At 43.6% G+C, this 13,990-nt stretch overlaps 1 pseudogene; it reads right to left on the bottom strand.

Moving 5' to 3' along the window:
• Positions 1–5,398: 5,398 nt before the first annotated feature.
• Positions 5,399–13,990, bottom strand: LOC133749291 (olfactory receptor 7A17-like; annotated as a pseudogene).

Genomic DNA, 13,990 nt, shown 5'->3' with positions numbered 1-13,990 from the left:
TGGCTGTTACAGCCATTTGGGGAGTGAACCAGTGGATGCAAGACCTCTCTCTCTTTCTCTCATTCTCCCCCTCTCTCTCTGCCTCTCTGTGACCCTGCCTTCCAAACAAAAGAATAAATGTTTAAAAAAAAGATGCTGCAGACTTTAAACAGATTTTTGAGACTATTTAAAATATTGACTAACATATATGCATTGCAAAAACCTCCTTGCTTTAACAGGATCAGATTCAAGTTTTTGTGTTAGACTAATAGCTTTTGCTTTCCATCTGCTGATTTCCTTGATTTACATTTGAAATAACTCTAGAAATCTTCAGATGAAGACAACATTTTCTAAATAAGACAACACATCAGCCTTGACTGCTGCAGACATTTGGGGAGTTAAGGAGCAGATGGAAGATCTCTTTGTTTCTCTCTGTCCATCCTTGTCACTCTGATTTTTGAGTAAATAAAGAAGTCTTTATAAATCTGCACTGTACTATGAGAATTAACTGTAAAACTTGTTATCAAACAGCTTTTTATATTTTGTGTGTGTCTGTGTGGGTGCAAATTGTTGAAATCTTTACTTAGTATAGAGTTGGTCTTCTCTGTATAAAGTTAATTAAAAATGAATCTTAATGGAAAATGGGATGGGAGAGGGAGGTAGAGGTGGGAGGGTGGGTATAGGGAGAAGAACCACTATATTCCTAAAGTTTTACTTATGAAATTTGTACTCATTAAATAAAAAGTTTATTTGGAAAAAAGTGCACTGTGTGATGTTCTTGGGTTATCAGTGGCCTGTGGAATAAATCCAGTTACTAATCCTCAGAATCTGTGAATGTGTAGCCTATTCTGTAACATAGTGGTCCCTCAAACATGGACGAGGAAAGCAGAGAAATTTGTAGCAGAGTTAGTTGCACCATGGGAGGAAGACCCAATCTGAGGTTTCTGCCAGTGAAGATGGCAGTGATAGCACAAGTCAAGGAATGTGGGCTGGGAAGGCAAGGGAATGGATTTTTCCTACCCCAGTCTATGAAGACACAGACCTAAAGATGCCTCCTTTTTTACCCAAGGAAACACATGATGAACAGAAAGATGACAGGTTTGTGTTGTCTGAAGCCACAAGTGTGTGAAAGCTGGTTTTAGTACCCCGAATACAGTAACAGATTCTCATGGGAAGGCTTCTAGGGTGAGGTTCAGTAGGAGATAACTGTCCACCCAGACAAATCAGTGCTCTGCTCTGCAGTGAAGGGAAAACCCAGGCATGGGAATTGGGAAGAAAATATAGCCTTGCTTCCCACAAAGGACAGCTGAGAAAGACAATTGGGTACAGAAGAATGAAAGGGGACAATGGGAAAGATAGATTACGGGAATATGGATCAAGAGGAAAGGTTTATGGGGGAGGGAGTAGGAAGTGTGATGGTTTGGGGATAGGAGAGCAGGCATTGGGGGAAGAACTGCTATAATCCAAAAGTTGTATTTATGAAGTTTATATTAAATGAAAGACTTCTATATAAATTTTTAAAAAATTAAAATGAATCATAATGCCATGTTTACAAAATATCGTGACGTTGGCAGTTCTACTCAGAAATATAAGAGTGAAGCAAAGTGGTTACCAGATCCAATGAAAGAATACATTATTACATTACTGCCTTGAAAGTCCAGGAGGAAAGAATGGCTTTGAGGTAAGTGATGTCTGGGTAATTACTATTGATGGCAAAGTAAGGTCAGCTTCTTGTCTTAAACAAGTTATTATCATCAATTGGCCTAGGAGGAAGGATCTAGGAAGATCTCAGTCTTTACAAGAGAGAAGAGTGAGAAGGTAGAATAAGACACCTCTTTGGGAGGAGATATACAATTTGGGACGTGCTCAATCGGACTTGCCCCAAATGGTGGAGTTAGAAATGTGCCAGGGGATTCCAACACAATCCCATCAAAGTGGCATGTACCAATGCCATCTCACTAGTCCAAGTGATCAATTTCAGCTCACAATTGATGGCTCTGATAGGTCTAAGAGTCAAAGGGATCACACAAACAAGACAAGTGTCTGCTAATACTTACTGATAGAATCAAAAAGGGAGAGAAGGATCCAACATGGGAAGCGGGATACACAGCAGACTCATAGAATGGCAGATGTCCTGAATAGCACTCTGGCCTCAGAATCAGCCCTTAAGGCATTCGGATCTGGCGGAAGAGCCCATGAGAGAATTGTAGGCATGGAAAGCCAAGATACCATGGAAAAAAAAGACCTAAATGAAAGATCTCTGTGAGTGAGATCCCAGTGGAAAGAACGGGGCCATCAAAGAAGGAGGTACCTTTCTCTGAAGGGAGGAGAGAACTTCCACTTTGACTATGACCCTATCAGAATAAGATCAAAGTCAGTGAACTCTAAAGGCTTCCATAGCCCTGACAACTCATGACTAGAGCCTAGGGAGCTTACTGACGCCATGAACAGGAGTGTCAAATTGTTAAGTCAACAACAGGAGTCACTGTGTACTTATGTCTCATGTGGGATCTGTCCTTAATGTGTTGTCTAATGTGAAGTGATGCTATAACTAGTACTGAAACAGTATTTTTATACTTTGTGTTTCTGTGTGGGTACAAACTGATGAGGTCTTTACTAATTATATACTGAATCGATCTTCTGTATATAAAGATAATTGGAAATGAAAAAAAAAACCCTGGTGTTAAATTGGAAATGGCATAGAAAATTAATTAATTTTAAAAAAATATTATGTAGGATCTCTGTCTTTAATGTGCTGTACACTGTTATTTAATGCTATAACTAGTACTCCAACGGTAGTTTTTTCACTTTGTGTTGCTATATGGGGCAAACTGTTGAAATATTTACCTAATATATACTAAACTGATCTTCTGTATATAAAGAGAATTGAAAATGAATCTTGATGTGAATGGAAGGGGAGAGGGAGTGGGAAAGGGGAGGGTTGCGGGTGGGAGGGAAGTTATGGGAGGGAGGAAGCCATTGTAACACATAAGCTGTACTTTGGAAATTTATATTCATTAAATGAAAGTTTAAATGTGAAAAAAAAAGCTCAAATGGGGAATCCATTGAGATGATTAAGATGCACCTGTGAAATATATAGACATTCATCTACCAGATATTGCCATTTGACAGAGTATTCTTAAATATTGGTTCGATTGAATGACTTGAAATTGGATAAAATCCTTTATTTATTGGGCCAGTCATGTAGTCAAGTTGGCTGATACAGGTAGAATAGTCCAGCTACTTAATGTCCGGATTTTTGAGAAACTCAAAAAAATAAAAGTTTTATTTCTTCATGTTAAAGATTACCTCTGTCAGCCGGCGCCGCGGCTCTCTTGGCTACTCCTCCGCCTGCAGCACCGGCAACCTGGGTTCTAGTCCCAGTTGGGGCACTGAATTCTGTCCCGGTTGCTCCTCTTCCAGTCCAGCTCTCTGCTGTGGCCAATGAGTGCAGTGGAGGATGGCCCAAGTGCTTGGGCCCTGCACCCGCATGGGAGACCAGGAGAAGCACCTGGCTCCTGGCTTCGGATCAGTGTGGTACGCAGGCCACAGTGCGCCGGCCTCAGTGGCCACTGGGGGGTGAACCAACGGAAAAGGAAGATCTTTCTCTCTCTCTCTCACTGTCCACTCTGCCTGTCAAAAAAAATTAAAAATAAAAAAAATAAAAGGATATCCCTGGGGGAAAAAAAAAGACACCTCTTTTACTGGGTCCCAGTGAAACACTAATGTGAACAAGTACCCACACCTGAAAATACCTTCACAAGAGGAAGGAAACTGGAGAAGAAATCACGGTGTCCAGTAGGAGCTCAATGATAATAAAAGACACACTGCTGAGGATAGGGTGGACAATTTTTATTGTTTTACAGCAGATTATTATTATTTTGAGAGAGAATATGAATGAGAATGAGAATATATATTCTAGTCCACTGGTTTAATTCCCAAATGTCCACAATGGCCAGGAATGGGCAAGCCCAACTCAGGAGCCAGGAGCACAGTGCAGTTCTCCTCCATGGGTAGAATGGCACACCTCCCAGAGTGCTCACTGTTAGGAAGCTGGAATGGAGGCAGAGGCAGGGCTCAGACCCAGCTGTTCTGATGTGGGATGCAGGCATCCTGAGTGTTTCCTCAGTGCTGTCTAAGCACTTGTCCTCATTTACACGTCTAAATCAAATTTTAACTTGGGGGAATACTTGCAGGTGAACATGCATTTGTAAGAAATAATGCAGAGAAATCCATGTAACCTTACCTCAGTTTCCCAAATGGTAACATCTTGCAAAATTGCAGTAAAATACCACATGCTGCATATTAGGAGTTAGAACAACAAATTAAAAAACAGGTGCATTAATGCCAGCTCCCCCATATAGACCTTTTACATCTGCTGCCTTCCTCTTGGCACTGCCCAGGGACCCCTCAGCTCTTCACCATTCATGTTTAAAATGTCATATACAATAAGGCCGGCGCCGTGGCTTAACAGGCTAATCCTCCGCCTTGCGGCGCCGGCACACCGGGTTCTAGTCCCGGTTGGGGCGCCGGATTCTATCCCGGTTGCCCCTCTTCCAGGCCAGCTCTCTGCTATGGCTCGGGAAGGCAGTGGAGGATGGCCCAAGTGCTTGTGCCCTGCACCCGCATGGGAGACCAGGAGAAGCACCTGGCTCCTGGCTTCAGATCAGCGCGATGCGCTGGCTGCAGCATCCATTGGAGGGTGAACCAACGGCAAAAAGGAAGACCTTTCTCTCTCTCTCTCTCACTATCCACTCTGCCTGTTTAAAAAAATGTCATATACAATATAAACATAGCTACAAAAGAAAAATCGGGAAGTAGTTATCTGTGGATGTTAGTGGTAGACTCTGTTCTTGGAGCTGAAATAGAAACTGGATCCTACATACGGGGATAGTCTCCAATGAGAAGTTAGAAAACACACAAATGTGTTAAATTTTGCATTAACTGGAAAGGACTTTAAAGTGCTGACAATGGACAGGAATGATGGACAGAAAACAAAAAACAAGTGGTTTCAGGATTTTCCTGACTACAAAGTAGGCAAACAAACTTAGTTGCCATGTGTAGTCTATCTGTTGGAGAGGTAAAACACGTGACTTTCTTTTTCAGTTAAAAGAAACACTTCTCAGGACAACATGTGTCAGGTAGGAAAATTATTCCCAAGATATCCTCACTGTCCCACAGAACAAATGGGAATTTCCAAATCTTTCGGATCATGTTAGGAGTAGTTTTGGAAAAGTAGGAAACTAGCAGAGTCACAGACCGTGGGCCACTGAGAACAGAAAGCTCAGTGAGTGGGTTTCTTACAATGTGCAGTGATTGAAATCCATGGAAAGGAAACTCCAGCAAATAAGATAAAGTATTTTCACAAGCAGATCCATGGGTAATAAGTTCTGCCTCTGAGGCTTGACCTTGGCAATTGTCAGCAATTTTTCATTCCCAAGATAATTTCCCATTTATGGTTTCTCTCCCAAAGATTTTTTTGGGACCTCTTTATATCCTCATTCTTCAGGCTGTAGATGAAAGGGTTCAGCATGGGGGTGACCACGGTGTACATCACCGAGGCTGTTGCAGTAGAGCATGAGTCTTGGGTAACAGCAGAGCTAAGGTAAACTCCCAGTCCAGTACAATAAAATAAAGAGACAATGGAGAGGTGAGAGGCACAGGTGGAAATGATTTATATTTCCTTCGAGTTGATGAAATTGCACAGACAGAGGAGACAATCCTGGAGCAGGAGTAAAGGATCCCACCCAGGGGCCCTCCAACCAGCAGCACAGATGCAAAATACAAAATGAAATCATTAAAGAAGGTGTCAGAGCAGGCAACCTGGTTCACCTGGTTCAGCTCACAGAAGAAGTGGGGGATTTCCAGGCGTGTGTAGAAGGACAGCCACAGCACCAGTAGGCTGTGAGACAAGGATTTCAGGACACTGATGACCCAGAACACCCAGACCAGCTGCACACAGAGCTGGGGGTTCATGATGACCAAGTAGTGCAGGGGGCGACAGATGGCCACAAACCTGTCATAGGCCATCATAACCAGAAGGAAGTCATCCAACCCAACAAACAGTATGAAGAAGTACATCTGCATGGGTGATGGCTTTGCTCTGCACCTGGAAGTTCACCAGCATCTTGGGGACAATGGTGGATGTTAGACAGATATCATAGGAATGACAGGTTGGAGAGGAAGTACATGGGTGTGTGGAGGTGGGGGTCTGAGAGGATGGCCAGGACAATGAGCAGGTTCCCAGCCACAGTGACCAGGTACATGGAGAGGAAGAGACCAAATAATAGAGGCTGCAGAGTTGGGTCCTCAGAGTCCCTGAAGAAGAGATTCAATTATCTGAGTCCCATTCCAGGGCTGCGTTTGGCTAACAGAAAAAGAAAAGAAAAATAGCACAATTGTGTAATATTAACCTGGCAGAAATGCCACAATTTATTTCCCCAGTAAGTGCCTGCATCCCTATAGGTCTAAAATCTGCTCCCTGCAGGAAGTCCCTAGGCCATCTCCAATAAGGAATCCGTGTCCTACTCTCAGCCTTCATCCAGCACTGACGTCAATCTTCCACCACTGGTTGACTCCCCAGAGGCTCTCAGCAGAGGGAGCTGGGCCAGGTCTCGGTCAGGATCCCAGAACTCACGCCAGGCCTCCCACATGGGTGCTGGTTCTGGTTGTTCCAGGATGACAAGGAAGCAGCTGTTCTGGGGTGGGGTGGGTGGGAGGCAGAGTGACGAGAGAGGGGGTCACAGAGTGGTGACAAACAAGGAGTCCTCATCGCTGCTCAGACCTGAAGACACCAGGAGCCTCTGGGTGCAGCTATCGCTGCCTTGCACCTGATGTAAACCCAGCTGTAAAAGTGCCCAGGGATGGATGGCATCTCCTCCTCCCCAGCTCTGTCTGTTCCCCCATGTTCTGACCTCTGTCTGGGAGGACATGGAGTTCAGGGCCCCTTCCTCTGAGCCCTAATCTCTTCCCTCAACACACAAAAGCCCACTCGGGAACTTCGGAGGAAATGGAATTAGGAGTTAAATCTACTTCGGGGCAATTACAGTTGAAATCTGTGCATTGAGAGTTCTTCCAAAAGCTCTATGAAGAATGCATAGCCAGGGACTGGGCGAGTGGTGCAGACATTCAGATGTTGGTTGAGAACCCACATCCTCCAGGAGAGTCCCTGGGTGTGCATCCAGGATCTGAGGCCAATCCAGCTCCCTGCAGTTGCACACCCTGGGAGGCAGCAGATGAGGGATCCAGTGTTTGTGTTGCTACCACACATGGGGGAGACTCAGATGGCGCTCCAGGCTTCTGCCTGTCCCAGAACCTGATGCAGGCACTGGGGAAGTGAACCAGTGGATGGAAGATTCTCTCTTTGTCTCTGTCCCTCTGCCCTTCAAATAAACAGGAAAGGAGGTGAATATAAGGAAAAACCTTTTTTTTTTTTTTAAAAAAAATGCACAGTATTTGAAAACTAGGCCTGGATTCCAAGGCTTTTTGCACCAAAATTAAGCCATCTTTTAATTCTATTTTTCCATGGACATCTTGAGGTGCCCTCCCATTTAGCTCAGGTCCAGTTTCTCTGAAATATGATCTCACTGCTGAGTACACACACACACACACACACGTATACACACATGTACACACGTACACACCCACCTACACATGCAATCCATATATGTGCACACACATACACACGTGCACAACCACACACAGGCACACACACACACCACATGCCATGGCCTCCTGGGGCTGATCCAGTGTTCTTCGCACCCCAGTCACAACAACATGTTCCAGGCATGCCATACTGTCAAATGTTCTTTCTCCAAGAGGATGTACAAACAGTATCCAAAATTCCAGGCTGTGACACTCCCCAGCCTGTGTGCCCTTGGGTCACAATCTGCTTGTGTTTGCATAAATTAAAAATAAATACTCCCTGAGCCAAAAGCGGGAAATTCAGCGGCCCCCAGTGGGGAAAGCACTAACAAGCTCAGGTAGCTCCTGAGAGACTCTGAGGAAGAACAAGCTCCTGGCCCTGGCACCCTTCCAACTCCCAGGATGGCTTCAGAGACCAGCAGCAGCCAGCAGAGGACACAAACAGCCTTTAAGGAAAGAAAGAAGATGTCCTTCTGGTGCCAAGACTCCTCCATGTGTGTGTGGGGGAACAACAATAATCAACTAAATACTCACACGGGAAATCCACAGTGAGCAACACATCGAGACATTTTTACAGGAAATATCGGGGTTGTTTTCCCTGCACGGATTCAATATTGATTGGACCAACTTTTCTAAGTTTTATTTTTCCATTTTTTACATCCTTGAGATAACACCTTTTTACTTACCCCTTATAGTCAAAGGCTTAATGCCCCCCTAAATGAAGAGTTCAATGGGTGAAAAGTAAAAAGCCCACAGGTCTGCAGGAATGTAAGAAAGAGCTAAAACAATCAAATGAAAGATGTCAGCTTCACTGTACACAGCAAATGCACATAGACGATGTACACATTTATGGGTAGAATGCAGTTTTGATACAGGATAATATTGTTTTTATGATGAGAATATTCAAAATACCCTCTTCTAGCAACATTGAAATTCAAAATTCATTGTCATTATGGTAACCCTCGACATCCTACAGGTCTTGAAATAGAGCATCAGACTCACCCTGCCTGCCTAACTGCAAATCTTTCCCCAGTGACCAAGGCTTTCAATCTCTGCCCCCACCCCTCCCATGGCCTGGTGCAGAGATAGAGAGAAATATCATCCCTCTTCTGGTTCAATCCTCAATTGACCTCAAAGGCTGGATCCAGGCCAGGCTGAATTCAGGAGCCCAGAACTCCATCTGGGCCTCCCACATGAGTGGCAGGAGTCCAAGTGTTTGGGCCATCATCTGTTCCTTCCCATGGCCAGTTAGCAGGAAGTTGGATCGGAAGTGGAGTAGCAAGTCTCAAACTGGCACTCCAGTGTGGGATGCTGGTGTCACAAGCAGTAACTTATTCTGCTGTGTCTCAACACTGACCCCTCATGAAACTTATGCTGACTTGTTAAACTTCATGGAAAGCATTGTTCAGTAACAACTGGTGCTTAACCTCCTTGGAGATACATTTTTAAGGATGTTGTTAATAGGAGTTCCAAAAATAGCTTCAGATTCTTAGACATCCGCATTTCACAGCAACAACAAATTCTCATGAGGTCTTGCAGTGGGTTAAATGAGACATTCTCCTATATCATAAAGAAATAATTAAGGAGACAGGCAAAAATTAGATGCTGGTAAAACAGTCTTTCCACAGTGTGAGCCCAGCAGGCTAGGACACCAAACATCAGAACCTCCAGCCTGGTGACTTCTGCCTACTGGAAAGGGCACTGCAGGAGGATTTCCTTCCACTTGGTAGATAGGATTAATTGTCAAACAGATCACATAATTAAGACCAGTGTCTGCTAATAATAATTGCTAGAATTAAAAAGGAGAGAACTATCCAACATGGGAAGAAATACACACAGCAGACTCATAGAATGACAAATGCTCTTAACAGCACTCTGGCCTCAGAATCAGCCCCTAAGGCATTCGCATCTGGCTAAAAAGCCCATGAGAGCATTTCAGGCATGGAAAGCCAAGACATTGTGTCAAAAAATGACCTAAATGAAAGATCTCTGAGTGAAATCCCGGTGGAAAGAAGGGGTCTTCAAACAAGGAGGTACCTTTCTCTGAAGGAAGGAAAGGACTTCCACTTTGATTATGGCCCTGTTTATATAATAATGGAGTTTGTGGACTCAAGAGGCTTCCATAGCCTTGGAAGCTCATGACAAGAGCCTCGGGTGATCACTGACATCATAAATAAGAGTGTCAATTGTTAAATCAACAACAGGAGTCAATTGCTCCCCATGTCCTTAATGTTTCATACTATGAGAATTTATGGTAAAACTAGTCTTCAACCAGTATTTTATACTTTGTGTTTCCATGTAGGTGCAAAGTGTTGAAATATTTACTTAGTATAGAGTTGATCTTCTGTATATAAAGATAATTAAAATGAGTCTTAATGAAGAATGGGTAGGAGAGGGAGTAGGAGGTGGGATGGTTTGTGGCTGGGAGGGTGGTTATGGGGGGGAAACTGCTATAATCCAAAAGTTGTACTTATGAAATTTATATTTATTAAATAAAAGCTTTCTATAAAAAATGCATCCAGGGGCTTGGATCTAAAATTCCCCAGAAAGTGAGCTATTTATTTAAGAGGCAGAGTTATGGAGAGAGAAGTAAAGGACTGCTTTTCACTGCTAAGAGGTAAGTAGATCATTGTGGAAATCATGAGAGGAAGGAGGAGTAAGAAGGTGGGAGCATGGGCGGGAGGCAGGGCAGGGTGGGACGTATCGCAATGTTCCTAAATCTGTATATAGGAAATACATGATTTTGTTTACCCTAAACAATTTTAAATAAATACAATTTTTAAAAAGGAAACCAAATGATATTCCAATAGATTTGAATAAACCATGTGGTCATAGCTACCAGTCTTCAACATCTCTCAGTGGGAAGCACCCTAATTGACTAACCAATCTGAATGTGTTTGCAGTTCAGGATTCTGCCCAGTTACTAAGCCACCTCCTAAAGCAACTACTGTGGAAATCCCATAAACAACTTCTGCATTTGCCTTACAGGACACTGTTGAGGGTTGCTTTGATTTCTGTGTGCCCAACTTGCAATTCTTGTTTTACCAAATAAGTGCTGTTTTACCTCTTCATCAACTTTATTTTTGTTGACAATTTGTTACTAATAACATCTGTCTAAAGGAAGGCTTATAATCTCACATCATAATCAGCAAAGAGGAATCTGAGGTTCAGGGAGATTAAATTTTTAATAACTACACAATCAAAAAGTTCAACTTCACTGAGAACTGTCTGGAATTACATACAAATGGGAACATGTAGTTGAACTTCTAAAGATTTATTTTTTGAAAGGCAGAATGTCAAAGAGGAGACACACACATATATATACATATATAGTATATATATGTATATATATATATATATATATATATATATATATATAGAGAGAGAGAGAGAGAGAGAGATAAAGAGATATCTTCCATATATTGCCTCATTCTCCAAGCGGCTGCAATGGCCAGGTCTGGGCCAAGCTGAAGCCAGGAGCCAGGATCTCCCACGTGGGTGTGGTGTCAGTGGCCCAAGAATTGGGCCATAGTCTGCTGCTTCCAAGGTGCATTAGCAGGAAGCTGGATGGGAAGCAGAGCATCTAGGACAAGAGCCAGAACTCTGATATGGGATGCAGGCATTGCAAGCAGAAGCTTAACTGGCTGCACCACACTGCCAGCCCTCCTAATCTGATTTTTTGCTTGGATCTTGAATCCAACCAATTAAACAGTCTAAAATGCTGTAGATTATTGTCTGCAATTATGGTTCAATAAATGCGTCAAATGGAAACAAATCTAACACCACACAAGCCAGGGTAGGATACAACACACAGAAGGCTGGTCACGCATAATAAGGGTGCAACTTATGTTTTCAAATTGGGAAGAAGGAAGAGTGTGATACATGGAGATAGAAGCAGTGAAATTAACATGAGGTAGTACTCACTGATCAATTCATTTCCTCCCCTCCTCCATAAACTCAAAGACAAACCTCAATGTAGAAATGAAAGAAACTGATCATAAGTGGGTTCCAGACATGGAAAGCATGAGGATTGTCCACAATATCCCAGAGGAGGCTTAGAAATATAATGTAGATGAAGGATCTCTGTGAGTGAGAGCCCAGGGGAAAGAAGGGGCAATCAAAGAAGGATGTAGTTTTCTGAATTGAGGAGAGAACTTCCACTTTGCTTGTGGCCCTGTCTAAATACTGACAGAATACTCAAAAGACTTCCATAGCCTTGGCAGCTCATGACAAGAACCTCGGGCGATCACTGACATCATAAATAAGAGTGCTAATTGTTAAATCAACAACAGAAGTCACTGTGCACTTACTCCCCATGTAGGACCTCTGTCCTTAATGAGTTGTACTATGAGAATTAATTGTAAAACCAGTTCTCAAACAGTTTTTGTGTGTGGGTGTGCAAATTGTTGAAGTCTTTACTTAGTATAGAGTTAGTCTTTTGGGGGCTGGTGCTGTGGCACAGTGGGTTAATGCCCTGGCCTGAAGCGCCTACATCCCATATGGGTGCTGGTTTGAGACCAAGCTGCTCCACTTCTGATCTGGATCTCTGCTATGGCCTGGGAAGAAAGTAGAAGATGGCCCAAGTCCTTGGGCCCCTGCACTCATGTGGGAGACTGGGAAGAAGCTCCTGACTCCTGGCTTCAGATTGGCACAGCTTCAGCTGTTGTGGCCAATTGGGAAGTGAACCAGCAGATGGAAGACCTCTCTCTCTCTCTCTCTCTCTCTCTCTCTCTCTCCCTTCCTCTCCCTCTCCCTCTCCCTCTCCCTCTCCCTCTCCCTCTCCCTCTCCCTCTCCCTCTCCCTCTCCCTCTCCTATCTTTGTGTAACTCTGACTTTCAAATAAATGAATAAATCTTTAAAAAAAGGTATTGGTCTTTTGTGTACAAAGTTAATTGAAAATGAACCTTGGCCGGCGCCATGGCTCAACAGGCTAATCCTCCGTCTAGTAGCGCCGGCACACTGGGTTCTAGTCCCGGTCGGGGCGCTGGATTCTGTCCTGGTTGCCCCTCTTCCAGTCCAGCTCTGCTATGGCCCGGGAATGCAGTGGAGGATGGCCCAAGTGCTTGGGTCCTGCACCCCATGGGAGACCAGGAGAAGCACCTGGCTCCTGCCTTCAGATCAGCACGGTGCGCTGGCCGCAGCATGCCAGCCGCGGCGGCCATTGGAGGGTGAACCAATGGCAAAAGGAAGACCTTTCTCTCTGTCTCTCTCTCTCACTGTCCACTCTGCCTGTCAAAAAAAAAGAAAAAAAAGAAAATGAACCTTTATGGAGATAGGGTCTTGTGAGGGGAAAGTGACAAGGGGGAGAGTTGGGAATATGGGTGGGAGGGCGGGATTGTAGGAAGAATAACTATATTTCTAAAGTTGTACTTATGAAATTTGTATTCCTTAAAAAATAAATTCAAAAACATAAATTTTTAAAAAATTTTAAAAAAGAAGTGTAATGTAGAGACCATGGCTAAATGTAGACTCGGATGAGACCAGCAGAGCTCCTGCACTTCTGCTGGGTGATTGCATCAGATCATCAGACTTTAGGATGGATTCAAGCACAGGGACAGTCAACTGATGCAATAATAGAAGGGAAACAAGCTGCAGGGACTTGTACTGATTTGCTGCTTCTAGTTTATGCTCTATGTCATGACAGCATTTGAATTCTTCTACAAGGTTTGTCAGGTGCGATTGCACTAAGTTCCCTTCTAGCTAAACAACAGATGCATTTTTGTGCAGGAAAATTGTTTTACCTTGAATCACACCACTGAGATGGAGTTCAAGCTCCCTTGGAAGTCGTAAGATCATGAACATAGAAGTGATCCCTTAGGGCTGGTGCTGTGGTGTTGCAGGTTAAAGCCCCTATGCATGCCATATGGGCACTGGTTCAAGTCCCAGCTGCTCCACTTCCAATGAAGCTCTTTGCTATGGCCTGGGAAAGCAGTAGAAGATGGCCTAAGTGCTTGGGCCCCTGCACCCATGTGGGAGACCTAGAATAAGCTCCTGCTCCTGGCTTTCAATCAGCTCAGCTCCAGCCATTGCAGCCATTTGGGGAGTGAACCAGCAGATGGATGACATCTCTCTCTCTCTCTCTCGCTCTCTCTCTCTCTGCCTCTCTCTGTAACTCTTTCAGATAAATAAAATAAATCATTTAAAAAAAGTGATTCCTGAATTTAAAGGAGCTACATGATCAAAAGGGGAAACGTCACCTATGATAGAAAGTAGAAAAGTGATAAAATGAATTAAATTTGAGACATTGTTGTCAAAGGAATGGACATTGCAGGAAATAAACAGAAGCATTGAGTTACATTGCTGTCTAATCTGATTAGAGAGGAACAATTTCTGGCTACCTTGATTTGACCCCTGCAATCTTGGGCAT

The sequence above is a fragment of the Lepus europaeus genome, chromosome 20 (assembly GCF_033115175.1).
Source record: "Lepus europaeus isolate LE1 chromosome 20, mLepTim1.pri, whole genome shotgun sequence".
Classification (NCBI taxonomy): domain Eukaryota; kingdom Metazoa; phylum Chordata; class Mammalia; order Lagomorpha; family Leporidae; genus Lepus; species Lepus europaeus.
The sequence above is the reverse complement of the archived record's forward strand: the minus strand, read 5'-3'. Positions and strand labels throughout refer to the sequence as shown.